Source organism: Saimiri boliviensis, chromosome X, assembly GCF_048565385.1.
Source record: "Saimiri boliviensis isolate mSaiBol1 chromosome X, mSaiBol1.pri, whole genome shotgun sequence".
In the NCBI taxonomy this organism is placed as follows: domain Eukaryota; kingdom Metazoa; phylum Chordata; class Mammalia; order Primates; family Cebidae; genus Saimiri; species Saimiri boliviensis.
Genome location: NC_133470.1, coordinates 54897896 through 54921238, shown reverse-complemented (window position 1 = coordinate 54921238; position 23343 = coordinate 54897896). Strand labels below are relative to the sequence as shown.

Sequence of the window (23343 nt, the reverse complement as noted above, 5' to 3'; positions counted from 1 at the left end):
AAACCCTGTCTCTGCTAAAAATTAGCTGGGTGTGATGGCACATGCCTGTAGTCCCAGCTACTTCACAGGCTGAGGCAGAATTGCTTAAACCCGGGAGGCAGAGGTTGCACTCCAGCCTGGGAGACAGAGTGAGACTCCATCAAACTGGCTTTTGATCCACTAACCTGTTTAGTTCGCCACTGCGTTCCAGCCCAGGCAACAGAGCGAGACTCCATCTCAAAAAAAAGAAAAAGATGTATTCTCAAGGGCCATTAAGTCCTATTTCTCTGGACCCTCACCCATGGTGGCACAAAGGCACAGAAGTGCTGTTAGGCTCCTTGTGCTACATGAATTCATCTCTTATAGTGAGGAAGTTTCTGAGGGAGATATCTGATCTTGGTGACCCCAAACACATCAAAAATGATACCTAGCATCTCAACAGCTGTGTGAGTGCAGAAGATCAAGCAGATTATCAAGCAAAGTTGTCATAAAGCCCCTTAGTTGAGGCAAGATGCAATGTTCCATATAAGTCTGAGACAGGAACATTGGTTGTGTACGAGGAAGCAGGAGTAGCTGACTTCACAAGAAGATCATGCCCAAGACACATAATTATCAGATGCTGAGGGTTGAAATGAAAAAGAAAATGTTAAGGGAAGCCAGAGAGAAAGGCCAAGTCACCTACAAAATGAAGCCCATCAGAGTAACAGCAGACCTCTCAGCTGAAATTCTACAAGCCAAAAGACATGGGGGCCGGGGGGCAATATTCAACATTCTTAAAGAAAAGAAATCCCAACCCAGAATTTCATATCTGCCAAACGAAGCTTCATAAGTGAAGGAGAAGATAGATCCTTTTCAGACAAGTAAATCCTGAGGGAATTCGTTACGAGAGCTCATAAAGGAAGCACTAAGTATGGAAAGGAAAAACCATTACCAGCCATTACAAAAACAGACTGAAGTATGCAGATCAGTGACACTATTAAGCAACCACATAAACAAGTGTGCAAAATAACGAGCTAAAGTGATGACAGGATCAAATCCACATATAACAAGAATAACCTCAAATTGAAATAGGCTAAATGACCTAATTAAAAGACAGAGAGTGGCAAACTGGATAAAGAACCAAGACCCATTGTTTTCAAGAGACCCGTCTCACATGCAATGACAAACATATGCTCAAAATAAAGGGATGGAGAAAAATCTACCAAGCAAATGGAAAACAGAAAAAAGCAGGAGTTGCAATTCTAGTTTCTGAGAAAACAGACTTTAAACCAAAAAGACAAAGAAGGGCATTATATAATGGTAAAGGGTTCAATTCAATAAGACTTAACTATCCTAAATATAATGTGCACCCAACACAGGAGTGCCTTGATTCATAAAGCAATTTCTTAGAGACCTTAAAAGAGACTCAGACACTGACACAGTAATGTTGGGAGACTTCAACACCCCACTGACAATATTAGACAGATCATTGAGACAGAAAATTAACAAAGATATACAGGATCTGAACTGAGCACTGGATCAAATGGATCTGATACATATCTACAGAACTCTCCACCCAAAATAAACATTCTTCTCATCACCACACGGCACATGCTCTAAAATCAATCACATAAGGCTGGGTGCTGTGGCTCACACCTGTAATCCTAGCATTTTGGGAGACCAAGGTGGGCAGATCACCTGAGGTCAGGAGTTCGAGACCAGCCTGGCCAACATGGTGAAACCCCATCTCTACTAAAAATACAAAAATTAGCCGGGCATGGCGGTGCATACTTTTAGTCTCAGCTACTCAGGAGGCTGAGGCAGGAGAATCGCTTGAACCAGGGAGGCAGGGGTTGCAATGAGCCAAGATTGTGCCATTGCACTCTAGCCTGCGCAACAAGAGCAAAACTCCATCTCAAAAAAAAAATAAATCACATAATAGGAAGTGAAACACTCCTCAGCAGATGGAAAATAACTGAAATTTAACAGTCTCTGGGGCCACAGCACAACCAAATGAAAAACCAAAGCTGAGTTTTTGACACCCTAGAATTGGGCCTGATAGGATTTCTTCTTCTTCTTTTTTTTTTTTTTTTGAAATAGAGATGGGGTTTCACCATGTTGGTCAGGCTGGTCTTCAACTCCTGATCTCGTGATCCGCCCGCCTCGGCCTCCCAAAGTGCTGGTATTACAGGTGTGAGCCATCGTGCCAGGCCAGGATTTCTTTAGAGAAATCAAGGTGAGTGTTTGGGGAAGAGGTCAACACGTGTGCATATAGCTACACTAACAAGGTAGGCATTAACTCCACTGGGATTGATATTTGGGCAGTATGAATGGACAGAGCTGTATAGGTTGCTAAAATATTTTAAAACTTCTATACTGATTGGTAACACTCTTCACTCACACCACCACCACCTTGATTCCTTCATGAGAACTCCTCCCCCTGACCTCCCCATATAATTCAACAACTATAAAGGGTTAATGCCTGGCATAGCAGGGGCTTCTAGGACTCTGCTCTAACACTAGGGCCACCAAAGTTAGTAGGTTGTCAGAGTCCCTTCGAGGAGTCAAATATTTACAATATCACCTCTAATTATCTCTACATACCGTGGGGAGAAACCAAGGTGCAGAGAAGCCAAGGTCACACAGCTAGTTCTATGGCTGATTGTGTCCCCTCAAAATTCGCATGTTGAAGCTCTGACCCCCAGTACCTCAGAATGTGACTGTATTTGGAGACTGAGCCTTCCTTTAAAGAAGTGATTAAGTTAAAATGAGGCTGGTAGGGTGGGCCCTAATCCAATCTGACTGGTGTCCTTTTAAGAAGAGAATATTGACCAAGAAGCAGCTTCTCCACTCCTTCTGGAATCCCCACCTGCTTCAGCCCGCCTGCCTCCACACATACCTCCACCACGTCCATCAGGGTGACCCAGACGTCCTATAAGGTGTCCACCTCTGTCCCCTGGGCCTTCAGCAGCCACTCCTACAAGAGTGGGCCCAGTGCCCACATCAGCTCCTCCAACTTCTTTAGAGTGGGCCGCAGTAGCTTCCGGGGTGGCCTGGACAGAGGTTATGGTGGGGCCAGCGGCATGGGAGGCATCACCACTGTCATGATCAACCAGAGCCTGCTGAGCCCCCTTAACCTGGCGGTGAACCACAACATCCAGGCAGTGTGCACCCAGGAGAAGGAGCAGATCAAGACCCTCAACAGCAAGTCTGCCTCCTTTGTGGACAAGATATGGATCCTGGAGTGGCAGAACAAGATGCTGGAGACCAAGTGGAGCCTCCTGCAGCAGCAGAAGACGGCTCGGAGCAACATGGACAATATGTTTGACATCAACAACCTTGGTCGTCAGCTGGAAATGCTGGGCCAGGAGAAGCTGAAGCTGGAGGCAGAGCTTGGCAACATGCAAGGGCTGGTGGAGGACTTCAGGAACAAGTATGAGGATGAGATCAACAAATGTACAGAGAATGAATTTGTCCTCATCAAGAAGGATGTTGATGAAGCTTACCATGAACAAGATAGAAGAGCTGGAGCCTCTCCTGGAAGGGCTGACTGATGAGATCAACTTGCTCTGGCAGCTGTATGAAGAGGAGACCCTGAAGCTGCAGTCTCAGATCTTGGACACATCTGTGGTGCTGTCCGTGGACAACGGCCACTTCCCAGACATGGACAGCATCATCACTAAGGTCAAGGCGAAGTATGAGGAGCTCGCCAACCACAGCTGGGCTGAGGCTGAGAGCATATACCAGATCAAGTATGAGGAGCTGCAGACGCTGGCTGGGAAGCATGGGAATGACTTGCAACATACAAAGACTGAGATCTCCGAGATGAACCAGAACATCATCTGGCTCCAGGATTATGCTGAGAGCCTCAAAAGCCAGAGGGCTTCCCTGGAGGCCTCCATCACAGATGCCTAGCAGCGTAGGGAGCTGGCCCTTAAGTATGCCAACGCCAAGCTGTCCAAGCTGGAGGCCGCCCTGCAGCAGGCCAAGCAGGACACGGAGCAGCAGCTGTGTGAGTACCAGGAGCTGATGAACATCAAGCTGGCCCTGGACATCGATATCGTCACCTACAGGAAGCTGCTGGAGGGCAAGGAGAGCTGGCTGGAGTCTGAGATGCAGAACACGAATATCCATACAAAGAACACCAGCAGCTATACAGGTAGTCTGAGCTCACCCTATGGGGGCCTCACAAGCCCCAGCCTCAGCTACGGCCTGGGCTCCAACTTTGGCTCTGGCATGGGCTCTAGCTCCTTCAGCTACACCAGCTCCACCAGGCCATGGTTGTATTAAGACCCGCGATGAGAAGGTGGTGTCCAAGTCCTCTGACGTCCTGCCCAAGTGAACAGCTGTGGCAGCCCCTCTCAGCCTGCCCTTCCTGTGGCTGCCCCAGAGCCCGGGAGGGAAGCTGCTGTGCACAGTTGCACAGGGAACAGGAGATCCACCTGAGGCTCAGCTCTAGCCCTCAGCTTACCCATGGGGGAGTTTACTGCCTGGGGACCCCTCTTGCCCATGGCTCCAGCTACCAAACAATTCAATTGATTTTTTTTGTGTGTCCAAAATAAAACCTCAGCTAGCTCTAAAAAAAAAAAAAAAAAAAAAGAAGAAGAAGAAGAGAATATTGGAAAAGACAGTCACACCAGGGATGCATTCACACAGACCATGTTGAGGACACAGAAACAAGGCAGCCATTGGCAAGCCAACGAAAAAGGCCTCAAAAGAAACCAACCCTACTAACACCTTGATATTGGACTTCCAATCTTCACAACTGTGAGGAAATACATTTCTGTTGTTTTTTATTTTTATTTTTTAATTTATTTTTATATTTTTTACTTTTTTTTTTTCTATATCAGCACAAAAACCTGAATAAGTTTCTGTTGTTTTAAGCCAATTATGTAGCATTTTGTTATGGTAGCCCTTTCAAACTAATATAGCTAGGTAATAACAGAGAAGTTCACCCCAGGTCTATTTGCCTCCAAGCCCATGCTCTGAACAGATTTTGCTTTCCCTATTTAGACAACGAAGGGAGTCAGCTCTTACGAGAATCCAGTGAGGGAAAGGATTTGGGACAGTATCTAGAGACATGACTCCTCAGAGAGTAGACTTACCTGCCAGGAAACATCTAAGAACAGCGCCTTGTGCACAGTAAGTGCTCATAAAGTGTGTGTGGTGCTAAATGAGGGTGTATCTCAACACAGGGCCTGAAAAGGAAAAATTACAAGTTTCCTAACCCTAGAGTGCCCAAATCCCAGAAACTGGTGCTAAATGCAATTCACTGGAAAGCCTTCACTGAATTATGTGAACTAAGGAGTGGAACTAGGGTTGCCCAAGTAACCCTCCACTAATATACTCTCTATACCCACACTCACATGAAACAACACAAGCCCTCCCCTCCGCATACCATATACACTCACTTGAAACTCTGACATATACTCTCACTCATACAGATTCTTGCAAAGCTTGCATGAGCTCCCATAGACACCTCTTGCCCACACTTTCGTATATATTCTGCCAGTCTTATGCCCTACACTCTGATACAAATGCATTCATTCATATATATATTCTCCCAGACACCACAACCTCCCGCCATTCACATATGTTCCATATACCCATTAGGAGCTCCCATATTTTCACATGCATTTCATTTGTTCACATACATTTATATACTCACATATATACATATGGATATTTGAATATACATAGAAAATAGTCCAGCTGGGCACAGTGGCTCACATCTGTAATTCCAGTGCTTTAGAAGGCCAAGGCAGGAGGATCACCTGAGCCCTTGAGCCCAGGAGCCCAGCCTGGCCAACATAGGAAAATCCCATCTCTAAAATATGTATAAATATATATACATTTTTTCTTTCTTTCTTTTTTTTTTTTTTTTTTGAGAAAGCATCTTGTTCCGTTGCCAGGCGCCAGGCTGGAGTGCAGTGGCACGATCTTGGCTCACTGCAACCTCTGCCTCCCAGGTTCAAGCAATTCTCCTGCCTCAGCCTCCTGAGTAGCTGGGACTATAGGCGTGCACCACCAGGCCCAGCTAACTTTTGTTTGTTGAGTAGAGACGGGGTTTCACCATGTTGGCCAGGATGGTCTCGATCTCTTGACCTCATGATCCGCTCTCCTTGGCCTCCCAAAGCGCTGGGATTACAGGCATGAGCCACCGCGCCTGGCTATATATATATATTTTGAGACAGAGTCTTACTCTGTCACCCAGGGCTGGAGTGCAATGGCATGATCTCGGGTCAAAGCAACCTCGGCCTCCCGAGTTCAAGCAATTTTCATGCCTCAGCAGGAATCCCTGAGTAGCTGGGACTACGGGCATGAGCCACCACACTCGGCTAAATTTTTTTGTACTTTTAGTAGAGACAGGTTTCACTGTATTAGCCAGGATGGTCTCAATTTCCTGACCTCGTGATCTGCCTACCTCGGCTTCCCAGAGTGCTGGGATTACAGCCCTGAGCCACTGCGCCCGGCTCTATGAATTTTTTTAAAAACTAGCCAAACAATCATAGATTGTTTTATATCAGGGAAATGTAAAAACTGATGTTTTTTGATGATATTAAGAAATTATTTAATGTGTAACAAGAGCAAGATAGAATACATTTTTTAAGAGCCCTTATCGCCAGGTTTGGTGACTCATGCCTGTAATCCCAGCACTTTGGGAAGCTGAGGCAGGTGGATCACCTGAGGTCAGGAGTTCAAGAGCAGGCTGGCCAATATGGTAAAACCCCATCTCTACTAAAATACAAAAAAAAAAAAAAAAAAAAAAAAAAATTAGCTGGGCATGGTGGCAGGTGCCTGTAATCCCAGCTACTTGGGAGGTTGAAGCAGGAGAATTGCTTGAAACAGGGAGGCAAAGGTTGCAGTGAGCTGAGATCACACCATTGCACTCCAGCTTAGGTGACGCGGTGAGACTCTGTTTCAAAAAAATAAAGATAAAAGACTTCTTATCTTGGCCAGTCACGGTTGCTCAGGCTTGTAATCCCAGCACTTTGGGAGTCCTAGGCGGGTGTAACACTTGAGGTCAGGAGTCCGAGACCAACCTGGCCAACACTGGTGAAACTCTATCTCTAGTAAAAATACAAAAATTAACTGTCCATGATGGCAGATGCCTTTAATCCCAGCTACTCAGGAGGCTGAGGCAGGAGACTCGCTTGAACCCAGAAGGCGGAGGTTGCAGTGAGCCTAGATCGTGTCACTGCACTCCAGCCTGGGTGACACAGCAAGACTCTGTCTCAAAACACACACACACACACACACACACACACACACACACACACACACACACAGAGATGGGAAACATAAGAAAATATAAATAAGAAAGAGTTATGTAAAGCATCCAGCCTATAGTAGAGAAGTAAAAAATGATAGCTCCTTTTCCAATACCATGTTGCCTCTTATATCATTAGTTAAGCTGGAGTTGGCCTGGCACAGTGGCTCATACCTGTAACCGCAGCACTTTGGGAGGTCAAGGCAGGAAGATCACTTGAGTCCAGGAGTTCAAGGCTAGACTGGGCAACATAGGGAGACCCCACCATTTTTTTTTTTTTTGAGAAAGCATCTTGTTCCATTGCCAGGCGCCAGGCTGAAGTACAGTGGCACGATCTTGGCTCACTGCAACCTCTGCCTCCCAGGTTCAAGCAATTCTCCTGCCTCAGCCTCCCGAGTAGCTGAGACTACAGGCGTGCGCCACCATTGAAACCACCATTGCAAAATTACAGAAGAAAATTGTTACAGTGAAAGAGATCTGACCTAACCAACTCCATCTTCCTTTAACCTCTCAACAGTCCTTGTTCATTCCTGGGCATAGGCCAAACTAACTTTGGAAGAAACTTAGTTTATGGTTTAACTTTGAAACAAAGATAATAACTGCCCTTTCCCAAAACAAACCCCCTTCTTGCCTGGGAACTAGACTGTTTTTATAGGACTAAGAAATTAGCCACAAGATTAGAAATTATTATTTAGGGCCAGGCACAGTGGCTCACATCAGTAATCTCAGCACTAAAGCAGGTGGATGACTTGAGGTCAGGAGTTAGAGACCAGCCTGGCCAACGTGGTGAAACCTCGTCTCTACTAAAAATACAAAAAAATTAGCTGGGTATGGTGGCACCTGCCTGTAATCCAGCTACTCAGCAGGCTGAGGCATGAGAGGTTACAGTGAGTCAAGATCCTGTCACTGCACTCCAGCCTGGGCACAAAGCAAGTCCCCGTTTCATTAAAAAAAAAAAAAAAAGAAAGAAATAAATTATGGTTTAGGAGTCATGCAGCTAGAGGTTGTAAGACTGTGACCCTAGGGCTGGGCGCGGTGGCTCACGCCTGTAATCTCAGCACTTTGAGAGGCTGAGGCGGGCGGAAATACCTGAGGTCAGGAGTTCAAGACCAGCCTGGCCAACATGGTGAAACCCTGTCTTAAAAAAAAAAAAAAAAAAAAAAAAAAAAAAAAAAAAAAGATTGTGACACTCCCCAAATTGCTCTGGGGGAGCAATAACATCACTATTGTAAAACCTGTGAACCCTGAATATCTGAGACTAGTCCCAGTCAATTTAGAAAGTTTATTTTTTCAAGGTTAAGGACACAGGCACCAGTGAAACAGCCTCAGGAGGTCCTGATGACATGTGCCTGAGGTGACTGGAGCACAGGTTGGTTTTATATATTTTAGGGAGACATGAGACATTAATCAATATATGTAGGATGAACAATGATTATGTCCAGAAGGGTGGGACAACTGGAAGCAAAGGTGGGACAACTCAAAGCAGGGAGGGGGCTTCCAGGTGATAGGTAGGTAAGAGACAAATGGTTACATTCTTTTGAGTTTCTAATTAGTCTTTCTAAAGGAGGCAATCAGATATGCATTTATCTCAGCAAGCAGAGGGATGATTTTGAACAGAGTGGGAGGTGGCTTGGCCAGGTATGGTGACTCACGCCTGTAATTCCAGCATTTTGGGAGGCCAAAGTTGGCTGATCACTTGAGCCCAAGAGGTCAAGGCTATAGTAAGCTGTGATCACACTGTAACTGTCCAATGGGTTCTAATTGCCTGCTGACCAGATAGAGCCATTCTATCAAGATAGGAGAATTGCAACAGCGAAGCAATTCAATACAGGTAGAATTAGCTAAAAGGGAGACTTGAGTCTTATTATTACTCAAATGCACCTCCCTGAAAACTTGGGGGCTAAGGTTTGTTTTTTTTGTTTTTGTTTTTGTTTTGACACACAGTTTTGCTCTGTCGCCAGGCGCCAGGCTGGATGGAGTACAATAGCGCAATCGGCTCACTGCAATCTCCACCTCCTGGGTTCAAGCAATTCTCCTGCCTTAGCCTCCCTAGTAGCTGGGACTACAGTGGCACATCACCATGTCCAGCTAATTTTTGTATTTTTTTAGTAAAGACGGGGTTTCACCATGTTGGCCAGGATGGTCGTAATCTTTTGACCTGTGATTCACCCGCCTCAGCCTCCCAAAGTGCTGGGATTACAGGCGTGAGCCACTGTGCGCAGCCCGAGGCTAAGGTTTTTTTGTTTGTTTGTTTGTTTTTTTGAGATGGAGATTCGCTTTTGTTACCCAGGCTGGAGTGCAATGGCACAGTCTCAGCTCACCACAACCTCCGCCTCCTGGGTTCAGGCAATTCTCCTGCCTCAGCCTCCCGAGTAGCTGGGATTACAGGCACGTACCACCATGCCCAGCTAATTTTTTATTTTTAGTAGAGACGGGGTTTCACCATGTTGACCAGGATGGTCTCGATCTCTTGACCTCGTGATCCACCCGCCTCGGCCTCCCAAAGTGCTGGGATTACAGAGGTGAGCCACTGCGCCCAGCCTGAGGCTAAGGTTTTTTTAAAGGATAGTTTGGCAGGCAGAAGGCTAGAGTAAGAGTATTGCTGATTGGTTGGAGGTGCAATCAGAGAACTGTGGAAAATGGCCCTTGTACATGGAGTTCACTTCTGGGTGGGGGATCACAGAGGAGTTGCTGGTCCAACTGGGGCCATCCAGCAGTCAGAAATGCAAAAGTTGGTTGGGGGCAGGGGCTCACGCCTGTAATCCTGGCACTTTGTGAAGCTGGGGCCAGAAAATCGCTTGAGCTCAGGAATTTGAAAGTAGCCTAGGCAACATGGTGAAACTCTGTCTCTACCCAAAACACAAAAAAATTAGTACGGTGTGGTGCTGCATGCCTATAGTCCTAACTACTCTTGAGGCTTCGGGGAGGATCACTTGAGCCCACGAAGCAGAGGTTGCAGTGAGCTGAAAAGGCAACACAGCACTCCAGCCCTGCCTCAAAAATGAAGATAAAATAAAACAAATGTAAAAGCCTGAAAGACACCTCAAAAGGCCAATCTTAGGTTCCACAATAGTGATGTTATTTACAAGAGTAATTGGGGAAGTTGCAAATCTTGTGACCTCCAGAATAATGGCTGGTAATCATTTAATTATGCCTACATCTTAACAGAATTCAGGGTCCTCTCATCCTCTTAACTTGGTGGTCTTTCATTAGTTTTACAAAGGTAGTTTAGTTTTGAGAAGGGCTGTTATCATTTAAACTATAAAGTAAATTTCTCCCAAAGTTAGCTCAGCTCACACCCAGGAATGATCAAGAGCAGTTTGTAGGTTAAAGGCAAGATGGAATGGGTTAGGTCAGACCTCTTTTCTTTTCACTGTCATAATTTTGTCAGTGTTATAATTTTTGCCAAGGTACTTTTAGCACCACTATACTCTAGTCTGGATGACAGAATGAGACCCTGCCTCAGAAAAAAAAAAAAAAAAAAAAGGTTGGGCTCAGTAACTTACACCTGTAATCCCAGTAATTTGGAAGGCCTAGGTTTGTGGCCAGAAATTGAGACCAGCCTGGGCAACAGAGCAAGACTCTCTCTCTCTCTCTCCTACCTCTCTCCATATATATATATATATATATATATATATATATGCTGTGTGTGGTGGCATACACCAATAGTCCTAGCTGTTTGGGAAGCTGAGACAGAAAGATCTCTAAAGCCCAGGAATTTCAGACTGTAGTGAGGTGTGATGTGGGATCACTGCAGTCTAGCATTGGTCGCAAAGTGAAATTCTGCCTCAAGGAAACAAAACTGGAAATTCTGACCACGCCCTAAACAGCATGGTAATCCCTATGACCTGCATGTACATCCCAGATGAGTTCCTAGAAGAAATGATCAACCTCTGTAGTGCCTAACTTGAGACATTCTTCTATTGTTTCTTATTCCGGCCTCAATTGACAAGCCCTTTGGACTTTGTAACTGACCTTGGCCAACCTCGTGATGCCACACCCTATGACGCCCTTCCAGCTTGGCCAACTTTATGACTCCACACCCTAAGACCCCCTCCCAGCTTACAAATCTACGACTCCCTCCCAGCTTGCAAAAAACTGCCCTAAACTCAACTTTTGACTGCCTTCCCCACAACCTGTAAAACCAGCTTCTATCCCACTGCCCTGCGCTGACACCCTTTTCGGCCTCAGCCTGCCTACACCCAGGTGAATAAACAGCCCTCTTGCTCACACAAAGCCTGTTTGGGGGGTGTCTTCATTCAGCATGCATGTTTTAACATTTGGTGCCAGAAACCCGAAAAAGGGGTACTCCTCTGGGGAGACCAGCCCCCTGATGTGGCTCCTCCTCTGGGAAGAGACCTACCTGAGACCTCGACACATCAGATCATGCCAGCAGCTCACGATTAGCATGCCAAATAGCTCCCCCGCCACCTTCAGATCAGGTAAGCAGTCTCCCCCTCTTTCTCTTTTCCTTTAGAGAACGGGAGACAAGTCTCTCATCTCTCTCTCTTTAGAGGAGGGGAGACAAGTCTCTCCCCCCGCTTTTCCTTCAAATCTCAAGGAGACAAGTCTCTCCCTCTTTCTCTCTTTTCCTTTAAATCTTTCTCCTTCCAAAAGAGATGAAGAGACACTCTTTATCCGTGTGGAGCTGGAGAAGACAAGTCTTTCCCTCTCGCTCAAAAACTCCAACGTCGGTCACAGACTCAGGAAGACAGGACTCTTCCCTTGGTGTCTGGTCAATTGTGGGGATGACTGCCTTGATCACTCATTCACGTTACAGCCGACGCCTACTGAAAACCCTGGTAGATGCTTACTCCTTCTCCTAGTCTCTACTCTGCTCCTTTCCTTTAAACTTACCTATTTCACCAGGGGCAATATTCCACCCTCTGTTCCTCGTTTTCACCTCTAGCCTGCGTCTTAAAAACACCTAAAACCTCTTCAACTGTCGCCTGATCTGAAACCTAAACATCTCCTTTTTTCTGTAACATGGCCTGGCCTCAATACAAATCAGACAATAATTCCAAATGGCCAGAAAATGGCACTTTCCATTTTTCTATTCTTCGAGACCTGAACAATTTTTGTCAACAAATGGGAAAATGGTCTAAGGTGCCAGGTGTCCAGGCATTTTTTTTACACTCCAATCCCTCCCTAATTTCAGTTCCTTCTCTCCCTTCCATCCGCCCCTCCTGCCTCTGCCAGTAACCCAGAATCCTCCTTGTCCATCGACCCTTCCAACATTTCTCCTCCCTGCCTGTCCAAACCGGCCCCAATCCAGGCCCAAACCTCCCCCTAGAGCCTCCCTCCACTTCCTCTGCCCACAACCCACCTCCTTATGCTCCTCCTGTCACCTCCCCACCTCATACACTATCCAGCTTACAGTTTAGTTCTACAGCTAACTCCTCCACCCCTTCCCCACAATTTCCCTCAAGATGCGGCTGGAGCCAAAGGCATAGTTAAGGTGCATGTCTTTCTCTTTATCTGACCTTTCCCAAATGTGCCAATGGCTAGGCTCCTTTTCATCAAATCCTACTAAATATATACAAGAGTTCCGATATTTAACCCAGTCCTATATAATCTCACCTGGAGTGACTTAAATGTCTCCTTACTTCTATTCTCGCCCCTGAACACTTAATATGCATTTTATCACCCAATCAGCCCCTGACATTAAAAAAGCTACAGAAATTAAAATCTGGCCCTCAAACCCCACAACAGGAACTAATCAACCTCGCCTTTAAGGTGTTCAATAATAGAGAAGATGCTGTCCGGTCAGAACTACAGATGCTTGCCTCTGCAGTAAGACAAACCTCAGCCACACCACCGGCTCACAAAGACTTCAAAGTGCATAGACTGCAGCGTCCAGCCACCCCTACCGGACCTTGCTTCAAGTGTCAGAAACCTGGCCACTGGGCCAAGAAATGTCCACAGCCCAGGATTCCTTCTAAGCCCTGCCCCATCTGTGCCTGGCCCCCATGGAAAGTTGGACCATCTGACTCATGTTGCTGCTTCCATAACTCCTGGAGCTCTAACCAAAAGCTCCCAGACTGAATCGGCTTGGCTGCTGAAGACTGACGCTGCCCAAACATCTTGGAGGCCCCCTGGACCATCACGAATGCTGAGCTTTGGGTAACTCTTATGGTGGAGGGTAAGTCCATCCCCTTAATCAGGTCGGGGCCACTCACCCCACGCTGCCTTCTTTTCAAGGACCTGTCTCCTTGGCCTCCATAACTGTTGTGGGAATTGATGGCAAGGCCTCCAGGCCTCTCAAAACTCCCCAAGTCAATTAGGCCAGCACTCCTTTCCACACTCCTTTTTTTTAATTTTTAAATTTCATTTTTCTTGAGACGGAGATTTCCTCTTGTTGCCCAGGTTGCAGTGCAATGGCGTGATCTCAGCTCACCACAACCTTGCCTCCCAGGTTCAAGCGATTCTCCTGCCTCTGCCTCCCGAGTAGCTGGGATTACAGGCATGTGCCACCATGTCCGGCTAATTTTGCATTTTTAGTAGAGACGGGGTTTCACCATGTTGGTCAGGCTGGTCTCAAACTCCCGACCTCAGCTGATCCAACTGCCTTGGCCTCCCGAAGTGCTGGTATTACAAGCCTGAGCCACCGCACTCAGCCTTCCTTTCCACATTCTTTCCTAATCATCCCCACTTGTCCAGTTCCCCTGTTAGACCAAAATATCCTAGCAAAATTGCCTGCCTCCTTAACTATTCCTGGACTACAGCCACACCTCATTGCTGCTCTCCTCTCCAAACCCGTACCTCCTTCAACAGCTCCCCTTATGTCCCCCTACCTTAACCTTAGGGTGGGGGACAACATCTCCCCAACCATTGCTGCAAGTCACTCGCCCCTCATCATCCCCTTAAAACCTAACCACCCTTACCCTGCCCAGCACCAGTATCCCATACCACGACAGGCTTTAAAAGACCGAAAGCCTGTTATCACCCATCTATTACAACATGGCCTTTTAATTCCTACAAACGCTCCTTACAATTCTATTCTACCTGTCCAAAAACCAGACAAATTCTACAGACTAGTCTATGACCTCCACCTCATCAATCAGATTGTACTTCCCATCCACCCAGTTGTACCAAACCCTTCCTATCTTCCACAACTTACTACTCTGTTCTTGACCTCAAAAATGCTCTTTTATAAAGCCCTAATTTCTTCCCCATCTGTTACCTATCTTGATATAATTCTTCACCAGCATATACACGCTCTCCCTGACAACCGTATCCAGTTAATTTCCTAAACCCCAACCCCACCCACTAAACAACAGCTTCTCTCCTTCCTAGGCATTGTAGGATACTTTGGCCTCTGGACGTTCACCTCAGGTTTTGCCCCGCTAACCAAACCACTTTATAAACCTACAAAAGGAAACTTAGCTGACCCCATAGACCAAAAATCCTTCCCCACATTCTTCCTTCTGTTCTCTAAAAAGACCTTAGAGACTGCTCCTACTTTAGCGCTCCCCAACTCCTCTCAACCCTTCTCTCTCACAGCAGAAATAAAAGGCTGTGCCTTTTTTTTACCCAGGAGCCAGGCCCACGGCCTGTAGCCTTTTTATCCAAGCAACTTAACCTCACCATCCTGGGCTGGCCCTCAGGCCTACACACAGCAGCAGCTGCCACCCTGATACTCTTAGAATCCCTCAACATCACAGGCTATGCCCCACTTACCCTCTATAGCTCTCACAACCTCCAATGTTTCCTCTTCACACTTTACTAATCCATATAGCATCCTCCCCATTTCCCCATATTTCTTTTTCCTATTCCAGACCCAGACCACACGTGGTTTATTAATGGCAGTTCCTCCAAGCCCAGTCGGTTGGCACTGGCCAAAGCTGGCTATGCTTTTGTATCCCACTTGTCTAGTGTAGAGGCTGCCACATTCCCCTCTTCCACCACTTCTCAGCAAGCTAAACTGATTTCTTTAATCCGTGCTTTTACTCTTGCCAGAGGACTACATGTTAATATCCATACTGACTCTAAATACGCCTTCTACATCCTACACCACCATGCTGCCATATGGTAGAAAGAGGTTTTCTCACCACACAGGGGTCTTTTATTATCATTGCCCCCTTAATAAAGGGGCTCCTTAAGGCCGCTGTCCTCCCAGTCAAGGCCGGAGTTATGCACTGCAGAGGACACCAAAAACCGTCAGATTCTATTACCCAAGGAAATGCCTTAGGCGGCAAAACAGCCAAAGAAGCAGTGGACACCCCAGTGTCTCCCCCACAAGGCCAGTATTTTTCCTTCTCATCTATCGTCTCTACCTACTCTCCCTCCAAAAACTCGCTTTACCAGGCAAATGGTTCCTACACAAGGCTAATGGTTTTTACACCACGGGAAGTTCCTCCTCCCGGCCTCACAAGCTCACTCTATCCTCTCATCCTTTCATGACTGCTTCCATGTAGAGTACAAGCCCCTGGCTCGTCTTTTAGAACCCCTTATTTCTTTTCCACCATGGAAGTCCATTCTCAAAACAATCACTTCAAAATGTTCTATCACTCTACTACTCCTCAGGGCTTTCTCAACGCCGTCCCCCCCCCCAACTTTTTCCTACACTTCAGTCCCTCGAAGTTTCCCCTACACAAGATTGGCAAATAAACTTCAAGTTTTGCCCAGGTAGGCATTTACCCTGTCTCTGACTCTACCCCTGGCTGCTCTCCCCTTGTTCATCAGACTCTCCTCTAAACCCCTCTACTTGCCTGCTCCTACCTAACCTTGTTAATAAAACTGAGTGGTTACTTATAAATATCACACCATGAAAACAAAAGCTCTCCCTCTACTCATTTACCCTACCAACCCCCGCTACAACCTTTAACAGCCACAGCCCTTGCTGGTTCCCTCGGCATCTGGGTTCAAAGCCCCAGACCCCTCAAAACACTTTCTCACCCTGTCAGTTTGCACTTCCAGTTCTGTCTAAGCCAAGGACTTTTTTCCCCTTTGTGGTTCTGCTTCTTTACAATCTGCCTTCCCACCAACTCGACTGGCACTTGTACCCTAGTTTTCCTTACTCCCAAAATTCAGTTTGCCAACGGAAATGAAAGCCTCCCTGTTCCCCTTGTGGTCTTGACATGACACAAGCGGGTCATTCCATTGATTCCCTTACTTGTATGGTTAGGAATTACTACTGCACTCAGCACAGGCATAGGAGGCCTTACCACTTCAATCAGCACCTTCTGTAGCCTCTCTAATGATTTCTCTGCTAGCATTGCAGAATTAACTCAATCACTATCCCTTCCTCAAGCTCAAGTAAATTCCCTAGCTGCAGTTGTCCATCCTCCAAAACCACAGAGGTCTTGATTTACTGACTGCTGAAAAAGGAGGTCTTTGCCTATTCCTAAATGAAGAATGTTACCTTTATGTAAACCAGTCCAGCCTCGTATATGATGCCATCAATAAAAGACAGAGCCGAAAAGCTCAATAATCAGGCAAATGGTTATTCTGGACCTGGCTGGACTGGCTGGACACTCTCTAACTGGGAGTCATGGCTTCTTCCAATCCTTAGTCCTCTGATACCTACTTTTCTCCTCTTATTCGGACCTTGTCTTTCCTGATTAATCTCTCAATTCCTACAAAATCACATCCAAGCAATAACCAGTCAGTCAATGTGATAACCAATCAGTCAATACAACAAATGCTCCTACTAACAACGCCACAATATCACACTTTACCCTGAGATCTCCCAGCAGTCTAAATTCTTTCCCATTTTTAGGTTTTGGCACCTCCCCCAGCCCCGCTCGAAAAAGCCCTGAGAAACATCACCCCATCACCCCTCTGTGCCGACCTTCCTAATATTCCACTGCCCTCTACTCTTCACTTCCTTTTCCTTTATATTGCTAATATAAAAAGACAGGAATAGGGCCAGGCGTGGTGGCTCAAGCCTGTAATCCCAGCACTTTGGGAGGCCGAGGTGGGTGGATCACGAGGTCAAGAGATCGAGACCATCCTTGTCAACATGGTGAAACCCCGTCTCTACTTAAAATACAAAAAATTAGCTGGGCATGGTGGCGCGTGCCTATAATCCCAGCTACTCAGGACGCTGAGGCAGGAGAATTGCCTGAACCCTGGAGGTGGAGGTTGTGGTGAGCCGAGATAGCGCCATTGCACTCCAGCCTGGGCAACAAGAGCGAAACTCTGTCTCAAAAAAAAAAAAAAAAAAAAAAAGACAGGAATGTAAGGTCTGATGGTTGGTGCCATGAACGGCATGGTAATCTCTGTGACCTGCATGTACACCCCAGATGAGCTCCTGGAAAAAGCAAGCAACACTTGCAGCACCTAACTTGAGACATTCTTCTATTGTTTCTTATTCTGGCCTCAATTGGCAAGGCCTTTCGACTTTGTAATCAACCTTAGCCAACCTGGTGACACCACACCCTACAACCCCCTCCCAGCTTGGCCAAACTCATGATCTCACATCCTACGACCCCTCTCCCAGCTTGCAAAAAATGCCCTAAACTTAACTTTTGTAACTTTCCACTGCCTTCCTCACAACCTATAAAACCAACTCCTATCCCACTGCCCTTCACTGACGCCGTTTTTGGCCTCAGCCTGCCTGCACCCAGGTGAATAAACAGCCATGTTGCTCACACAAAGCATGTTTGGGAGGGGGGTCTCTTCATTCAGCACACGTGTTTTAAGAAAAGCAAAACAACAACAAAAAAAACTTTTGGCTGGGCGCGGTGGCTCACGCCTATAATCCCAGCACTTTGAGAGGCTGAGACGGGTGGATCACGAGGTCAAGAGATCGAGACCATCCTGGTCAACATGGTGAAACCCCGTCTCTACTAAAAATACAAAAATTAGTTGGGCATGGTGGTGCAAGCCTGTAGTCCCAGCTACTCGGGAGGCTGAGGCAGGAGAATTGCTTGAACCCAGGAGACAGAGGTTGTGGTGAGCCGAGATGGCATCATTGCACTCCAGCCTGGGTAACAAGAGCGAAACTCCCTCTCAAAAAAAAAAAAAACAAAACTTTTCTGTTTTGTTTTGTTTGAGACAGAGTCTGGCTCTGTTGCCCGGGTTGGAGTGCAGTGGCCATCTCGGTTCACTGCAATCTCCACCTCCTGAGTCCAAGGGATTCTTGTGCCTCAGCCTCCCAAGTAGCTGAGATTACACGCACACACCACTGTGCCTGGATAATTTTTGTAATTTTAGTAGAGACCAGGTTTCACCATGTTGGCCAGGCTGGTCTTGAACTCCTGACCTGAAGTGATCCACCCACCACAGCCTCCCAAAGTGCTGTGATTACAGGCATGAGCCACCTTGCTAGACCAAAAAACAAAACCTTGAAAAGCTCTTTAGTGCCTACTGTTTCAGGAAAACAGTCTAGGGATTTATTATTCTAACAAGTTGAGTTTCTAGTTTATAAGACCCCTTCTCTTCTATGCAAGGGATGGAAGCAGAAGAGACTGGTTAGTAAGGTAGTACAGTGATCCAGAGAAAACCAAGCCTGAATTAGAACAGTGGCCATGGAGATGAAGAGGACTGATTGAAAAGGTAGTGGGTTGATTATGTAGTTTTGGAGGAGGGTGGCACAAAGGGTGAGTGAGAAGATGGAACAGTGGAAGTGAGTGAGGAGGTGAAGTGGTGAAGGATGGTAACACTGTCACAGAGCCCCACCAGTTACCCAAAGTTAGCCTCTGGGTAGAGAGTTTCCTCACTATAGTCCCTTTGGGGTTTGCCAGAAAGATGTTACAGGAAAGGGGTTTGGATCCAGACCCCAAGAGAGGGTTCCTGTATCTTGCACAAGAAAGAATTCAGGGTGAGTCCATAAAGTGAACGCAAGTTTATTAAGAATGTAAAGGAAGGCTGGGCATAGTGGCCCATGCCGGTAATCCCAGCACTTTGGGAGGCCAAAGCAGGCAGATCACGAGGTCAGGATATCAAGACCATCCTGGCCAACACGGTGAAATCCCGTCTCTACTAAAAATAGAAAAGTTAGCCAGGCATAGTGGTGGATGTCCGTAGTCCCAGCTACTCAGGAGGCTGAGGCAGGAGAATCACTTGAACCCCGGAGGTGGAAGTTGCCGTGAGCCAAAAAAAGAAAGTAAAAGAAAACAGAATGGCTACTTAAGAGACAGAGAAGCCCCGAGGACTACTGGTTGCCCATTTTTACATTGGTTTTTGTTTGTTGTTGTTTTTTTTAATGGAGTCTTGCTCTGTTGCCCAGGCTAGAGTGCAGTGGTACGATCTTGGCTCACTGCAACCTCTGCCTCCCGGGTTCGAGCAATTCTCCTGCTTCAGCCTCCTGAGTAGCTTGGGCTACAGGCACACATAGCCATGCTCGGCTAATTGGTTTTTGTTTTGTTTTGTTTGCTTTAGTAGAGATGGGGTTTCACCATGTTTCCCAGGCTGGTCTCAAACTCTTGAGCTCAGGCAATCCAGTAAACTCAGATTCCCAAAGTGTTAGGATTACAGGTGTGAGCCACTGCGCTCAGCCTGGTTATTTCTTGATGATATGCTAAAGAAGGGCTGGATTCACACCTCCTCTTTCTAGACCATATGGGGTAACTTCCTGACATTGCCATGGCATTTGTAAACTGTCATGGAGCTGGTGGGAGTGTAGCAGTGAGGATGACCGGAGGTCATTCTAGTGGCCATCTTGGTTTTGGTGGGTTTTAGCCATCTTCTTTACTGCAAGCTGTTTTATCAGCAAGGTCTTTAGGACCTGTATTTTGTGCTGACCTCCTATCTCATCCTGTGACTTAGAATGCCTTAACTGTCTGGGAATGTAGCCCAGTAGGTCTCAGCCTTATTTTACCCAGCCCCTATTCCAGATGGAAATGCTCTGGTTCACATGTCTCTGACAATATACAGGCTAGCCTGGGCTCTGTGGCTCAAGCCTGTAATCCCAGCACTTTGGGAGGCTAAGAAGGGTGGGTCATCTGAGGTCAGGAGTTTGAGACCAGCCTGGCCAACATGGTGAAACCTCTTCTCTACTAAAAACACAAAAATTAGTCAGGCATAGTGGTGCAAGCCTGTAGTCTCAGCTACTCAGGAAGGTGAGGGAAGAGAATTGCTTGAACCTGGGAGGTGAATGAGCCAAGATTGCACCACTGCACTCCAGCCTCAGTGACAGAGTGAGACTCCGTCTCAAATATATATATATATATATATATATATATATATATATATATATATATATGCCAATAGCTGTAAGTGCTTAGAGTATGTCATGCACTCTTCTAAGAGCTCCCCTCCCCTCTCCTCTTTGAGACAGTATCACTCTGTCGCCCAAGCTGAAGTACAGTGGCACGATCTCAGCTACATAGTCCTAAACATATTTTAGCCAACGTGTAAAATCAAAAGGTCTTCACTGCAACTTCTGACTCCTGGGTTCAAGCGATTTTCATGCCTCAGAATAGCAGGGATTACAGGCGTGCCACCACACCCTGCTAATTTTTGTAATTTTAGTAGAGACAGAGTTTCACCACGTTGGCCAGACTGGTCTCGAACTCCCAGCTTCAAGTGATCCACCCTCCTCAGCCTCCCAAAGTGCTGGGATTATAGGCGACAGCCACCATGACTGACCAATGCTTACCTCTTTTAATCCACATACCAGTCCTTTGAGACTACTATGCAAGCACTATTAATAAATGCTCTTGTTATTTGCATCTACAGATGAAGTAAACGAGGCATAGAAAAGTAACTCAAAAAAATAAAATAAAATAAAAAAAGAAAAGTTAAGTAACTCGCTCAAGGTTTCAAATAGTAAGTGGTGAAGCCACAGTTCCAGCTACCTGAATGCAGACACTGAGGTGTAGATGAATGTGTGGACAGTGTTGCCATGTATTGAGTGATATAGGAGGAGGACAGATTTTGGGGGAAAGTATTTTAGTTTTAGACAGGTTGATACTGGTTTGCCTCTGGGATCACGTAAGTACAGCAGTTGATTAAATGTGTCTGGAGCGCAACAGAAAACTGTAGCTAGAGAGTTGAAGAACATCAACATATAGATGTTTGCTTAGCCGGGGCCACACGAGTGCACTAGGTGAACGAGATACACAAAAGTGGAGGGGTGAAATGAGAGGGAGGGATATGGTGAAATAAGGAAGAGGAAGCAGCAGCTTGAAGACAAACTTGATTAACTTCAGGAGTTCACAGACAATGCCTTGGACTTGGAGATTTCATTTAATTCATGCCCACTGGCACTGCTAGAAGTGTCCTACATCACCACAAACCTAGGGATTCTTAGGATTCTTGAGCATGTGCCAGGACAGGTCCATAGTACCTGTGGTAAGCTGAAAAAATTGTCTCCCAAAAGATACTCACATCCTAATCCCTACAACCTATGAACTTTACTTTATGGGGGGTGGGGGGAAGAAAGAAAAAAGAAAACCATTGGACTTCATTGTAATTAAAGATATTGAGATGTGGAAATTAGCCTGCATTATCTGGGTGGACTCTGCCACCACATGTATCCTTTTAAAAGGTAGGCTGGGGGAGATTTTACAAACACAGAGGGGAAGATGAAGCAGAGAGAGATTTGAAGACGCTGGTCTTGAAGACTGGATTAATGTGCTCCAAGCCAAGGAATGCCAGTAGCCACTAGAAAAGACAAGGAATGGATTCTCCCCTAGAGCAGCTGGAGGAATCATGAACCTACCAGTACCTTGATTTTAGCTCAGTGATAATGTTACTAGACTTCTGGCCTCCAGAACTATGAGAGAATAAATGTGTGTTGTTTTAAACCACCAAGTTTGTGGTAATTTGCTACAGCAACAGTAGGAAACTAACACAGTACTCCTTGAAAATTACCACTATTTAACACACTTTGTCCACTATCTCCTAATTCTCAATAGGTCTCAGGCCCCATTTGCCACATATTAAACATAATGCTCTTGTTGCATGCTTTGGTCATGTTTTCTTAGAACACATGCAATAGGCTGGGTGCGGTGGCTGATGCCTGTGATTCTAGCACTTTGGGAGGCTGAGGTGGGAAGACTGCCTGAGACCAAGAGTTGGAGACCAGCCTCGTCAATATGATGAAACCCCATCTCTTAATGGAATAGTGAGAACTTAAGCTCTATGTGGACGAAAAGGGGGTAAATAGGGGTCTTTTCCTGAAAAGTACTATGAAAAATTATTAGCCTATAAACCTCAAAATGTGTGTTAATGATTGCCACAGATCTGGCAACTCATCTGACTGGACTATATCTTGAGGAGTCAGAAATCACTCCCCTGACTTCTTTGCCTGCACACAGTAATGATCCCGAAGGAAAAAGGGTATCAGGCAGACACCTGGCCAACTGGTTGACACGGCTACTTGGGACAGAATAACTGTCAGTCAAGAACCACACGCAGGCCAGGCACAGTGCATCATGCCTGTAATCCCAGCACTTTGGGAGGCCCAGGCGGGCAGATCACTTGAGGTCTGGAGTTCCAGACCAGCCTGGTCAACATAGTGAAACCTGGTCTCTACTAAAAATACAAAAATTAGCCAGGCATAGTGGCGGGCGCCTATGATGCCAGCTACTCAGGAGGCTGAGGCAAAAGAATCACTTGAACCCGGGAGGCGGAGGTTGCAGTGAGCTGAGAATCATGCCATTGCACTCCAGCCTGGGCAACAGAGCCAGACTCCATCTCAAAAATGAAAAAAAAAAAAAAAAAAAAGAACCATGGGTAGACTACATCTTAGGAAAAGGGTGGAGAAAGAAGCACATATAGAGAATGAATTGGAATTTGTTGTTGTAAAGTGTAAAAGTACCACTCACAGCAATGCTGTTAAGATAGCAATAATTCTCGCTCGCTCTCAAATGTTACATTGGAAAATAACTTTTCCAAGGATTGGGACACAACCCTAAACATTTTAGCCAACCTGTTAAATCAGAACTTTATAATAATTGCTTTTCTCCCAGAATTCCAAAATACCAAGGAGTTTTGCAGAAAAACTAAGTATACCATTGTGGATATTGAAATCAACATAGCAGTGGAATGTTGGCAGGGTAAAATCCTACAATTTTCGGCTATGACAGAAAACCTAGATACCAGTCTACAATCCTCACTGTACAGATGAGAAAACTGACACTAGTCTAAATTCACACAGTTAGTGGCAAAATTAAGAGTAAAACCCAGGTCTCTAGGCTAGTATTTATTTATTTATTTATTTA

The 23343-nt window shown here is 46.0% G+C and overlaps 1 pseudogene; it reads left to right on the top strand.

The window, feature by feature from the left end:
* Nucleotides 1–3465: 3465 nt before the first annotated feature.
* LOC104653386 (keratin, type II cytoskeletal 8 pseudogene) lies at nucleotides 3466–4340 on the top strand (annotated as a pseudogene).
* The last annotated feature ends 19003 nt before the right edge of the window (nucleotides 4341–23343 follow it).